Source organism: Pelodiscus sinensis, chromosome 6 (genome assembly GCF_049634645.1).
Source record: "Pelodiscus sinensis isolate JC-2024 chromosome 6, ASM4963464v1, whole genome shotgun sequence".
Classification (NCBI taxonomy): domain Eukaryota; kingdom Metazoa; phylum Chordata; order Testudines; family Trionychidae; genus Pelodiscus; species Pelodiscus sinensis.
In genome coordinates this window covers 88,217,028-88,229,937 of record NC_134716.1, presented here as the reverse complement: position 1 = coordinate 88,229,937, position 12,910 = coordinate 88,217,028, and the positions used below count along the sequence as shown (strand labels likewise).

At 41.9% G+C, this 12,910-nt stretch overlaps 1 long non-coding RNA gene across 1 annotated transcript in view; it reads right to left on the bottom strand.

Annotated features, from left to right (window-relative positions):
- The window catches only part of LOC142829760 (uncharacterized), a 94,043-nt gene that overhangs the window by 39,665 nt on the left and 41,468 nt on the right, over positions 1 to 12,910 (bottom strand). Inside the window, exon 2 of the long non-coding RNA XR_012904505.1 lies at positions 11,386 to 11,423. This is a non-coding gene — a long non-coding RNA (uncharacterized LOC142829760). The remainder of the gene's footprint in view (positions 1 to 11,385; positions 11,424 to 12,910) is intronic.

Genomic DNA, 12,910 nt, shown 5'->3' with positions numbered 1-12,910 from the left:
TAATTGAAATATTTGTATTTAAAATTACTTTTTCATTTCGAAATGTATCTCAATTTTAGTTTTAAACATTACATATTTTTAAATGCTTAAAATATTTCAGTTTGAATCAAATTCATTTTTTAACCCTTTGAATTTTTTTAAATCATTGTTGGGTTTACAAAAAACTATTTTTTTTTAATTATCAACAAATTGAATAACCAATTATTTGCCCAGGTCTAGTTCAAAAAGTCACAAAGTGTACAGACGTTACGATTCATTGATATGGGAGCATGTATTTTAGAATACCACATTTTAAAGATCTTTTAGTTAAGATATCACAGTGAAATTTCAGACTTTTCAGTTTGGAAAAGAGGAAACTGAGGGGGGATATGATAGAGGTATTTAAAATCATGAGTGGTGTGGAGAGGGTGAATAAAGAAAAGTTATTCATTAGTTCCCATAATATAAGGACTAGAGGACACCAAATGAAATTAATGGGTAGCAGGTTTAAAACTAATAAAAGAAAGTTCTTCTTCACACAGTACATAGTCAACCTGTGGAACTCCTTGCCGGAGGAGGCTGTGAAGGCTAGAACTATAACAGAGTTTAAAGAGAAGCTAGCTATGTTCATTGAGGTTAGGTCCATAAAAGGCTATTAGCCAGGGGTAGGAATGGTGTCCCTGGTCTCTGTTTGTCAGAGGCTTGACGGATAGCACGAGACAAATTGTTTGATCATTGTCTTGGGTCCACCCCTCCGGGCACCTGGCATTGGCCACTGTCGGCAGACAGGCTACTGGGCTAGGTGGCCCAGTACGGCCATTCTTATATTCTTGAGTTCTTAAATGTACTGAACATTCAGAACAAATAAATCCAAACACGTTAACTCTCAACACTTAGAACTGGTAAAACTGCCATTGTGGTGGCATGCAAAAGGCCAAACTCTACTCTCGAGACAGCATAAATCTGAATTAACTCCAGTGACTGATGCTGAAACTATGCCATATTTATGCTGGTTTAAATGACAGCAGAATTTGGTCCATGTAGTCAATGGGTAGCACCACTATTATTAAGGGGTGTTTCGTAACTTCTGTTCAAAAGCTGATGTTTCTAAATCCTCTAACATCAACATATTTAGTCAAATTCCTTTGAAATTTGGCATGTCGCAGGAGGACACAGGGTAGCATCAGGGATTTAAATGTGGGGTCATTTGATCAAGAGGTTACTGATCTACAGACTCTCCCCCCAAAAAAGTCATTTCCTTCTCCTGCTTAATACTGTTAAGATGAGAGGTAATAAAGGCTGGATGAATCTCAGAGCTTGCAGAGACTGATGGCTGTGATTACAGATAAATCAATCACAATTTCTCACCTGAGACTAAAGGTGTTTTGGACTGCATGTCCACAGCTTGCCATAAATTGTGAGTCATGAGTAGCAGTTTTATTGGGGGGAGGGAATATAACCAAGATACTTGCAGGAAGAATAGCCATGTGAATGCCCCTGGAGAGGAGAGGGACATTAGAGGACAGAGGATTGGGGAAATAGTGGGAGAGAGGTCTGAGGCTGCAGTGAGAGGAGAGGGAATATGGGACTGGGAACAATGGGGGCTGGGTAATAGGGGAAGAGAGAGAGGTTGGTGGTTCAGTGATGAAGGTGTGGGGGGAAGGTGGATGTGGAGGCAAGTGGTAGGAAAACTGGGGAAGAAAAGGGGTAGTACCTGTCAGCCCCATATACTGTCTTCTCATGGATGTGCCCCTTATCTGGGGAGCTCTTGCCTCCTTCCCTGCCCCCCTTACATGAGCTAGGATGTTAAGGGCTTGTCCTTCTGGGTGGTGACTGAGCCCCTCTCACTGCACCCTATCCATGTACCAGTCTCAGGAGTGGGCAGTGACCAGGTACAGAGAATGGACCTGAAAAAAAATGGCAACTTTTCTAAACGTTTCTAGGTAGGTTTTCGGCTAACAGAGTTGGGAATCCAACTATTGCTGTGATGCAAGTCAAAATCGTCCTAACCAGTCATTTTTTATCCATGATAGTTCATGTCGCCCATTAAGTTTTTGGGGGACCCAGATTGAAAATGGTACTTAAGAATATGTTTATTTTTTTGCGTGTATAATCATGCAGTCTGGAAGTAGTGTGCATGGGCCAATACAGAAAAAACCCAGAGAGGATTTCTGTGCAGCCATGTTAGGTTTGCTGAAGAAGTACAAGTGAATGTGCCAACATCATTGTCCCAGCAAACAACCCACCACTGACGTCTCTAGTCTGAACCTTTGTACACCTGTGCAATAAAGATTTAAGATCTCATGTTGCTTCCAACAAATTGTCTCTCTTAGAGATATAATCTGCCTTTATTTTATGTGCGGGGGTATACTGTGAACACAACAGAACAGTCAGCAGTCTGACCACATTTTCTGTTGTATTGGGTGGAGAGGAGTCAGAGGACTTTGTGTGAGTGGGAAGAGGCAGGAACAGGGATGGGGAAGAGAGGGGAAGAGCAAGCACAGGGAGAGCGGGGGTGTCTCAGGAGGTGTCAGTAATGAGGACACATGATAGACAAACCTTGGATTGGTTGGTTGAGAGTGGGGGGCGGGAGCAAGGGGCTACTTTCTGATCTCACAGCAGATTAATGTGGCGTTTCCAAAGACAGAACCTGGTGGTTTGCAAGTAAGTTGACTGTTCAAGGAAGATCAATATGTGCCCTGCCTGGGTTGCCAACATGTAGATTCTGGGATATTCTTGCCTCACACAGTTGCAGAAATTTGCAGGAGAGCATGAAGGGAACCAGGACATGGGGATTGCAGGCTAATGGCTGATTTGGGTGGAGAGAGGCCTGCATAGTCATCATGTTGTGTCCATTCTGCAGCAACTTCTTGGTGACTTAACAAGTTGTGATCTACTGGACTCTGGTGAGTTGTCCACATGGAAATGATCTGGGCCTTTAGCAAGCACAGCTAACTGATGTCTTAATCATTTAGTATTGCTACACCTGACACTCATCATACTCACTTTGCAAGGAGTGCGTGTTAATAATAGACTGTTGTCATAGCCCAGGTCACCACTGACATTACCCTTTGTAGTAAATCCCTGTTCCCTGCTAATTATAGAGCACACACAACTCTGCACTGAACTGATCCATACTGGATCCTGAAGGTGCATGTGCAACTCTTCCGTTTGCTCACACACGCTGGAGGGTGCAAAACATACATTTCCTCATCTCACAATCACAGCTTTGGCACACACCTCTTAGGGGTGCCAACCCTCTGGGATTATCCTGCAGTCCCCAGGAATTAATAATACATCTTTAATTAAAGATTTTTTTCATGTAATGAAAACTCCATGAATATCTCAGAGGGGAAAGCCGTGATAGTTTGTATCTGCAAAAACGAGGAGTCCCATGGCACCTTAGAGGCTAACAGATTTATTAGGGTATAAGATAATGTGCCCAAACAAATCTGTTAGTTTCTAAGGTGCCACAGGATTCCTCGTAGTTTCTCCGGGAATATGTCTAACCAAAATCAGCAACCCTGACCTCAAAGTGTTCCACACCCATCACAAATGCAGCTTTACCAAGCAGTGTAGGAAAGTTTAATGCACTGGCTGCATGGGAAGTGTATGTAAATAATTCCAGCTGCCAGCTCCAAGGGGCCAGATGGAAGATGGCAAGGGCAATACTGTTTTTTCCTTGCAGCCGTACAATACACAAGACAGCTGATAAAACAGAGTATTCTACTCTCACTACCGGCACTTGTTCTGGCCCCCGTCACACTCCTGTCCCTTCCCAACAAATACCCCACACAAATTCCATTGAAACTGCTGACCTCTCCAAGTATAATCCTGCTTGGGCAAGTATACTGACCCATGATCTCTAGCCATGATCCACCTCCCAGCTAATAGGTGCTAGCTGTGAGTTCTTCCCATTACACAGCCTGGTACTTTGTATACATTCTACTATAGCAATATCTCACTTCCTGAGGACCTCAGTTCTACACCACACCCACTTCCTGGACATATACTCTGTCTAAATCTTTCCCTTCAACCACTAGAGGGTTAATGTTGCCAAAGCCCTGTGCTACAGTCACAGCAGCATCAGTTAAGAACCCAGGGCAACTGTCAATTATCATTTGTCATTCACAGTCAGACACTTCACACATTATTTAAACAAGGATTTATTTTTGTCTTTAATTGTTTTAAAGCTGTAATTTGTTAACAATGTAAAATTATAAACCCTAGGCTTGATTCACCACTGCATTATGCTGGTTTTACAAGTGGAACTCCTTTGATTTCATTTTCTATTGACTTACTCAGCCTAGTGGAGAAGGTATATTACAAATCCACTGAGGAAATGAGTCTGTTGCAGCTCCAGACAAGAGTTTTAGTTCATGATGTAGCAACTCATAACTTTAACTCCAGAGGTCCTGACTTCAATCTCCAGTGTCTAGATAGTGGCAGCCACGCTTACACAGATGTAAAACTGGAGTAACACAGTTGTAAATCAAGACCCTTTTGATATGTGTGTGAACCCAATGTTCATGAAAGGTGCTAAACTGGCAGCTAAGGAGTCTGAAATCCCTTTGTGCAGCATAGCTACAACCTTTGTACATTCTGTACCTCAGCCACGATCTGGAAGCCCAAGAAACCAACATGCTAATAGCTTTCAGTTGGCAGGTAATTGGGTAGAATCTTCTCTAAATGCAGAGCCGTTCTGGTCTGTTGGGCAAATCGGGATTGAGGCCATTTTTGAAATGTGTGATTTGCCCTGTTCAAGTTGAGTAACGCCTTTGAAGTTGCTCTGGTTTCTGGGTTTCAATATTTACTCATTAATTTATTTGAAAAGAATGCTATTTACAAAATAAATCCAGTCCACTGTGTCATTCTTGCCTATTGTGAAAGTTGTGTAAAGTCACTGATGACCATTTATAGAAAAATACTGTCCTGTGCTCAAAAGAAAACATTAGCTCATTTTGGACTGAGCCAAAACTAATTGCAGACAATAGAAGTCCTTCCATTGACTTCAGCAGGCTTTGGACCATAACTTTGTTGAATAGTGGGCTCTCAGCTGCTTAAATGAGGTTGGAGTTTTTTTAGAAAAAATACCTGCAATAATTCAACTGAGATGGCATGATTACCTGCCAGGCATCTTGATTTTCAAACAAAGATGCTTTTGAACTGATTATACATGAGCAAAAAGAGAAAAAAGGACCATTTGTACACTAGTGTGGTGCTCTCTGATCTGGCAACATCAATGGTCTTGCATGATTTGAATTACCCAAATGTCAATTTATTGTGGGTGTGGCCAAGTTTTCCTCTGTCCCATAAAGTTTGTTTACAGCTGTCAGTCCTGGCTCTCAATGTTCTGTGCTGTTATTTAGCTCTAACTTTCTCTTAAATGTGTTCTCAGAGCTCAGCAAGCTGTGGAAATGCTAGAAATGATGCTAACCATAGGCTTTTTTTATGTATCTACTTATTTCCTTGTTCAAATACAGTAAAATTGTGTAAAAACACTAATCCTTTGTTATGAAGACAGCTGAGAAGCCTTGGCTAGGCATGGGCTTATGTAGGGTACGTAAGTACAGTCATACATTATTAAGCAGTATTGTAAACATCGTTCTGTTTATTCACTCTGGCAAAATAAAATTAAAAAGACCACTCACTACAATATTGACCTCCTGTAGTCTGGCAAATTCCCTGGTTTGGTGCCTGTCAGGTGCTGGACTAGAGAGGTTCAAACTGCAGCTGCATTTGTTGCTCTGTTTGTAGTTTTGTAACTCAAAGGCCGTGTAGATTGTCACTCCCAAGGATCCTTGCATCCCAAGCATCAGCCCAGACTGAAATTTAAACCCATGATCTCTGACTCTGAGATGAGGTGTTAGAATAGTACTTTTTTTTTTACCCAGTGCAATATGAGAGTTTGAAGAAGAGTATGCTAATATCGCAATAACTATGTAGTAGGTAAAAGATACACTTCATATTATATTTCCATGTAATGGTGATTTGCAAACTGATGTGTGCTCCATATTGCACCAGCATGCATACAAGGGAAGGAGGAAATGTTATGTGACAGATGAGGAGTCACCTCATGTGCCCTGGTGAGACAAGGTCTGTGCAAAGCATGCATTGCATTGCATTTCATCAGAAATATATGGGGAGAGAAAGCCACTCAAAGTCAGTAGCAGAATACATCCTGAGCAGCAAGTAAATGGTCCACACTTTTCCTCTCCTGAGCTACAGTGACTCACATAGAATTGTAGTTTTATACAATGAAGGGTTCTGAAAAGGAATAGAATAAAGACATGGGGGCAATCTTTGAATTGTATGGAAACAATTACACAGCATTGCCACATGTTCAGACTCAGATACTACTCCAGCCCAATATTAAGCCAGGCAGGCAGCCAGCATTTCATGAAAAAACCTCCTTGTCCATTGTCTGGAGCCTCTTCTGTCTCTATCTGCAACTCCAAAAATTTAATTTGTCCTCCCTCCTGCTCCCAGCTTCTCCTCCCTTTCTTACTTTTAGCTGGTCAGTATCCTTGTCCTGATGCGCGTCATCAGCACCAGCAGAAGTAACACATCTACACACACCCCACTGAGCAGATAGAGAGCCTGCAACAGGTGTAAAAGCAACATAGAGACCTGGATGGTGGTACTTATCAAGATCTCCAGGAACCTTTGCCACTTTAACTGGGGTCCAGGACCTGGCTGTAACTATCAACACAAGTAACTGTGCGGAGCTCCCATTTGGGGATTTCCTGTGTTGATTGAAAGCTACAGCAATTCATTAATTAGGCTGAACTTCACATCTAGCCATAGGAGTGAGGAAGAGAGTGGCTTTACTGCATAGGGTTCTGCAAACTGTGAGGTCATACATGTTGGAAAGACGTGGTGTTGGCAGGTTGTGAAGGACATCCTTTCCCGCCCTCAGCCAGTAGAAGTGAAGTTCTAAAGTAAGAGAAAAAAAGAGGGGGAAGGGAATCCTTTTACCCACATTTTTGCTTTTGTCTTTAGTTTCACTCTGCTCAGTGACTTTATTATAGCTCATTGACAGGACTGAGAGGCCGGCTGTGTGAGGAGCAACATGAGCTGAACTGACACAGTTTTAAAAATGAACTCAGTGAGGTGAAGAGATCATTTTTCTCTCTTGACATTTTCAACTACTTAGATGCTTAATTATCTGTTACCAGAATGTCTCCATGTAAGCGCCAGCAATTTCACCCATTAGCAATTAGTGAGAACAGTTATTCTACTGAACTTTGTACCATTGAATAAATAGATAAATACCTTCCATTCTGAGCATGAACACATGAGGACAGATCCTCAGCTAAGGTAAGCATTCAAGTCACCATTGAAGGTAATGGAACTATGACAATCTACAAAAGCTGAGAATCTGTTCCAGGGAATTGTTTGCTTTGTTTTGTTTTTAATATATAAAAGCATTTTCTAAAGAATTGCTGCATCTCCTCTTATTTTAGGTATTGATTCAGTGACCATATGCATTTCTGTCCTGTGAATAATCTGCGTATTGATCCACTGAATAGAGAAATTTCTACCCTGTCCAGATTTGGGGTATTGATCCAGTAAGCCAATACATTTCTCTCAACCATAGCAGCACTGCCAGTAAGTTTCCCAGTGTTCTGTGGTAGGTTTGGAGGGAATCCACCTTCTTATTAATGTCTCCAGCTCTAAAGTATCAAAACTATTTTAAAGGAGGGAACTGATTAAGAAATTCAGTCTGATGAGTAATAACTTCCACAGGGCCATTAAAACTTGCCAAGGGAAGATTAATACCATAAAGACTATGTAGTAATTAGAACCATTTTATCAGCTACAGATAAAAGAAGCCCTCCAGAAGTAAAACGATCGTTTGTTATTTTTCTGTGTCTTTATGATATCATAAGTTCAGTGTTTCTCATAGTTATCTGCACATGTATAAGATTAGTTTTACAGGACAGTAAGGATTAGGAAGGAGAGTCAAGCTGTGTGATAAAGAGAGGGGAGAAATAATTTTAAAATGTGTGTGAAAAGTGCAGACTGCAGCAGAGACTCTCGACTCTCGACTCTGGATTTTAATTCATATTTTTGCTAAAGTATTTGCAAAAATGTTCTGGAAAGTGCAAGGGTTTTTTTCAGCTTTCTGCAAAAATATCGTGGTTCCTTATAAATGCACTAGTTTTCTTCCACAGCAATTCCTCTCTTTTACCAAAAAGCTGACTTTTTTACTTAATCCTGCACAGAGTTCCCTATGATATTAAGCAAAATCATGAGTCAAAAAGGTCAGTTTCATCCATGTTTATATCTGTGATTACCAGCAGGATGCTGCTATCCTCATCTGTCAGGCAGTAGGGACGAGACAGCCAACTAGAGGGCAGAGTTCAAATGGAGTAACTCGATATAGCTTATCAGATATCTCATAGCTCTAGGTGTGAAGGAGTTTGAGATACCTTTGTGGTTAACTGACCCAGCTCATAATGTCTGTGCATCTGAATCTGGCCTCTGCTTGTCTGAAAACTGTAATATACTTAATCCCTTTGCTGCCAGAGTTCCAGGGCATCATTTTTGAGAACTGTTGGTGTGTGATGGCTGACCCATTTGTACATATATAATGTGCATGCATACATCTGAACACAAAACAGTTAACTAAACCACTAACTGGTCATCTATGCTCACAACTGTGGTTTAAGGTGCACTTGCCCTGTGGTAAGTGCCATCATAATGGCACGTATGATTTATACACAGGTACACGTCAATCACCCTTCTTCACCAGAACCTTCAGTAGGGAGCCAGACGGTTCCACAGCTCCCCTCACAGTGAGAGGCGCCTGGGGACTCCAGCAGAGCTGTGCTCCCACCAACTGCGCCGCCAAGCAGCTGATCTTCCGCAGCCATAGAGCAGTGGTTCCACAGGAGCTGGTGCTGCTTCAATTACCTCCTGAAATTCTGTATGGAAACTGGCACCCTGACAGCCTCAGCTGCAGACCAAATGAGAATGGAGACTATCTGCCCTAGGCTTAGATAGGAACTGAACTACCCTGGCACCCGTGCAGGTGCTGGGCACAGCAGAGCGGCATGTGTAAACTTGCACCACGCGATGCTATAGATAGAGGACTTCAGACTCCAGAGCTGTCAGCCAAGCGCCTTTTAGAAGCACTTAGTTCACACAGAAAATAAAGTTAGGGCAGGCGACTGCCAAGCTGTGGACACATGAAGATGATTAATGCAAAGGGTTTAAGAATTCATTAAAAGTGGCTCCTGGATGGTTGTCAAGTTGGGTTGATAAGGAGCAGTTAAGCAGAAGCTTACAGTCAGCTCAGAAAGGCTCCCTGGGGTGAAAACCCACCAAATTCCTGCTGCTTGTTAACAAAAAGGGCTCGTTGTAGCAAGTCATGCCATGGGGCATTGCCAATGTACACGGTAATCTGGAATTTACAGCAAAGTATGCACAGACTTTGATTTAGATTTAGTCCTTTTCTAACAGGTTGATTAAACCACATTTAAACAGAACCTTAACAATGACAACAGCTACCCACTAGAATATGAATGTAGTTCATTATATACAGTCAGGGTGATTTTAGCCCTTGACTCTGGCGTCAGGACGTCTGTGTGATGTACTCTGGTCTCAGTACTGACACTACAGGAACAAGATGCATGCAGGTGTACCATGAATGCCAAGGAAGTGTCTTTCTTAAAGTGCCATTGTGCGGAGCGAATTTTCTTGTAAATTCATGAGAAAAGCTCTAAAAAAAACACCTCTTCCTCCTGATCCTTTCTGCTTAATAGCAAATAAAAATGCTTTCATATTGAAGAGCTGCTTCCATTCTCCTGCAGTTCCGCTTGCATCTGGTAATGTAGCTGTCTCTGCTCCTCCCCCAGTCCTCTTACCCTTCTCTCTTTCACTTGCTCAGAGCAGCTGCAGATTTTTTATGAAAGTCATGTTTTTTTTCAGAGAGATGTTTAAGGTCACATAAAAGAGCTGCTCGCAAACTGCACAAAGCATTTCCTCACAACAGCACACGGAAGCTGATTTGCTGTAGAGATGGGCCTGAACTGTGAGTTGGGAGAGGAAGTGAAACCGAAGGAGGATTTAGGCCGGCAAAATGCAGTTCCCCAAACAGGAATTTGGCCAATACACTTAATCTCAGGCCCCTTCTACTGTGCAAAGTGCACGCAGCTAGCCATGACCTCTTCTCTGAGGGTGTGTCTAGACTACATGCCTCCTTCGACGGAGGCATGTAGATTAGCCAGATCGGAAGAGGGAAATGAAGCCGCGATTAAAATAATCGCGGCTTCATTTAAATTTAAATGGCTGCCCCGATCTGCCGATCAGCTGTTTGTCGGCAGATCGGGGGAGTCTGGACGCGATGCCCCGACAAAGAAGCCTTTCTTCATCGACACAGGTAAGCCTGGTTTCACGAGGCTTACCTGTGTCGATGAAGAAAGGCTTCTTTGTCGGGGCATCGCGTCCAGACTCCCCCGATCTGCCGACAAACAGCTGATCGGCAGATCGGGGCAGCCATTTAAATTTAAATGAAGCCGCGATTATTTTAATCGCGGCTTCATTTCCCTCTTCCGATCTGGCTAATCTACATGCCTCCGTCGAAGGAGGCATGTAGTCTAGACACACCCTGAGAGAAGTGTAAAGGACAGACTTTAGAAGCAAAGACAATTTCATCCCACACTCATTGGGGCCTCTGTGCATTTCATATTTCAGAGGAAAAATCTTGACCCAGCATAAAAGCTTTGATTGTGGAAAAGCCTACAGTAATACAGAAAAATACAGGTTATTTGCCTATAACTGGTTCTTTCAGCAGCTTAACTGTACTTATCCACACATCCTCTTGGATCCTGTTCCTCTCCCTTCATCACCTGAAGAATTAATGGCATCTCCTTTGAACTATCTCCCTGGTGATATTAAGAATTTTTATAACTTTCTCACTAATAACAGAGACTTAGGATACAAAATTCTCCTTTGTATAGAAGAAATTTCACTATTTATTTGATATGTTGGAGCCTTAGTACAAAGGGAGAATGAATGCCTCCTCAAGTTTGACAAATTCTGACTGCAAATAGGGTGCAAATTTTAAATGTAAGGGTAATTACACATTGGAACAATTTATGAAAGGTAGTAGTAGATTGTTCACTAGCAATTTGATCAAGGTTTGATGTTTTTGTAAAACATATACTCTAGTTCAAATAGGAATTCATGGAAATCCTCTGACCTATGTGTTCTAAAAGAAGTCAGACTAGATTACCGCAATGGTGTCTTCTGATTTGATAATCTGTGAATCTGTAAACAAAGATTTAATGGAACCAATTTAGGATCTTAGAGTGGAAGCAGTATCTAGTCCACTGACATAAAAAAAATGTGCAGCTCTGCCAGATGCCTCCTCAGTTATTTGATTATTTTTTCACTCACCCACATCTGGTTCATTGGTGATAGCCATCACAAAGGACCTAAAAAGATAAGTAACCATTATTAAAATGGGAGCTGCTGCATTCTGATCCCAGTTTTGAAAACCTGCTTATTTCATTTAGGTGTCGAAGTGAAAGCTAGTGGGTGCTGGGGTCTTTTGAAAAATCTGACCCCACTTCCCTGCAGTGGAGTTCATTTATGACAAGGGACATAAGTTTACCCTTATTTAGCTGACTTGTTGATAAAAGCTTAATCATTTCAGGAAGTAAATTCAATCCTACAGACGTTCTGCTTGGGGGTGTAACTGCTCACTTTATTCACAGCAATGCAGACATATTGGAGTTTGACCTAATTTGTTGATACGTCTTTTATGTGACCTTGCTAATGTTTCATTAATTAGACTGCAGATGTAACACCTAGGATGCTGAATGTACTTTCTGGGCTAATTCTTCAGATAACATTTCCCACTGACCTCTTTGTTCTCTCCGACAGTTTCATATCTGGATATTATGTATGTTAGATTCTCAGGAGAAATGTCAATAGCACAAATTACAGGAATCTCCTGCCTTCTAGCTATGGAATTCTCTGCTTAAGACCCATAAGGTTAGGCCCTTTAGGGCACATCTACACAGCAGGGCTTAACTCAAAATAAGCTATGCAAATTGAGCTACATCAATTGCGCAGCTTATTTCAAGATAGCTTACTTCCTAATTGGGAGCATCTACACAGCACTTATTTCAAAAAAGAGCACTCTTCCTCTGACTTCCCTTAGGGTACGTCTACACTAGCCCCCTAGTTCGAACTTGGGAGGCTAATGAGGGCGACCGAAATTGCTAATGAAGCGCGGGATTTAAATGTCCCACGCTTGATTAGCATAGTCCCATCCGGTCGCCATTTTGGAAACTGACTAGCCCAAAGTAACTGCCCGCCTCTACATGTGGCAGAGAAGCGGGATTCCAAGATCAACCCCTTAGTTCGATTTAACTGTTAAACCCCTCATTCCATGAGGAGTATCTCGGAATCCCACTTCTCTGCCGCGTGTAGACACGGACAGTTACTTTGGGCTAGTCAGTTTCCAAAATGGCGACCGGAAGGGAATATGCTAATCAAGCGCGGGATATTTAAATCCCGTGCTTCATTAGCATTTTCAGTTGCCCTCATTAGCCTCCCTAATTCAAACTAGGGGGCTAGTGTAGATGTACCCTTACTCCTCGTACAATGAAGGTTACAGGAATCAGAGTAAGAAGTCCTCCAGCTTGACAATATTTTGACATTATTTTGAAATAACTGCCAGCTGTGTAGACGTGGACTATGATTTTTCGAAATAATGTTGCTGTGTAGACATAGCCTTAGTGACCTCCAGAATAAAAGGCAGTATGGCTGGAACCAGAGCTGTTCAACTATGTCTCATTATTTGGCCTTATTCTGCTATTTGTTAATGAAGATTCTCATGTAGCTCAGGAGGTAGGTTCCTGTGTTTGAGAACAGGCATATATGATGAGTACTAACTATATTAGCTTCATCAGGT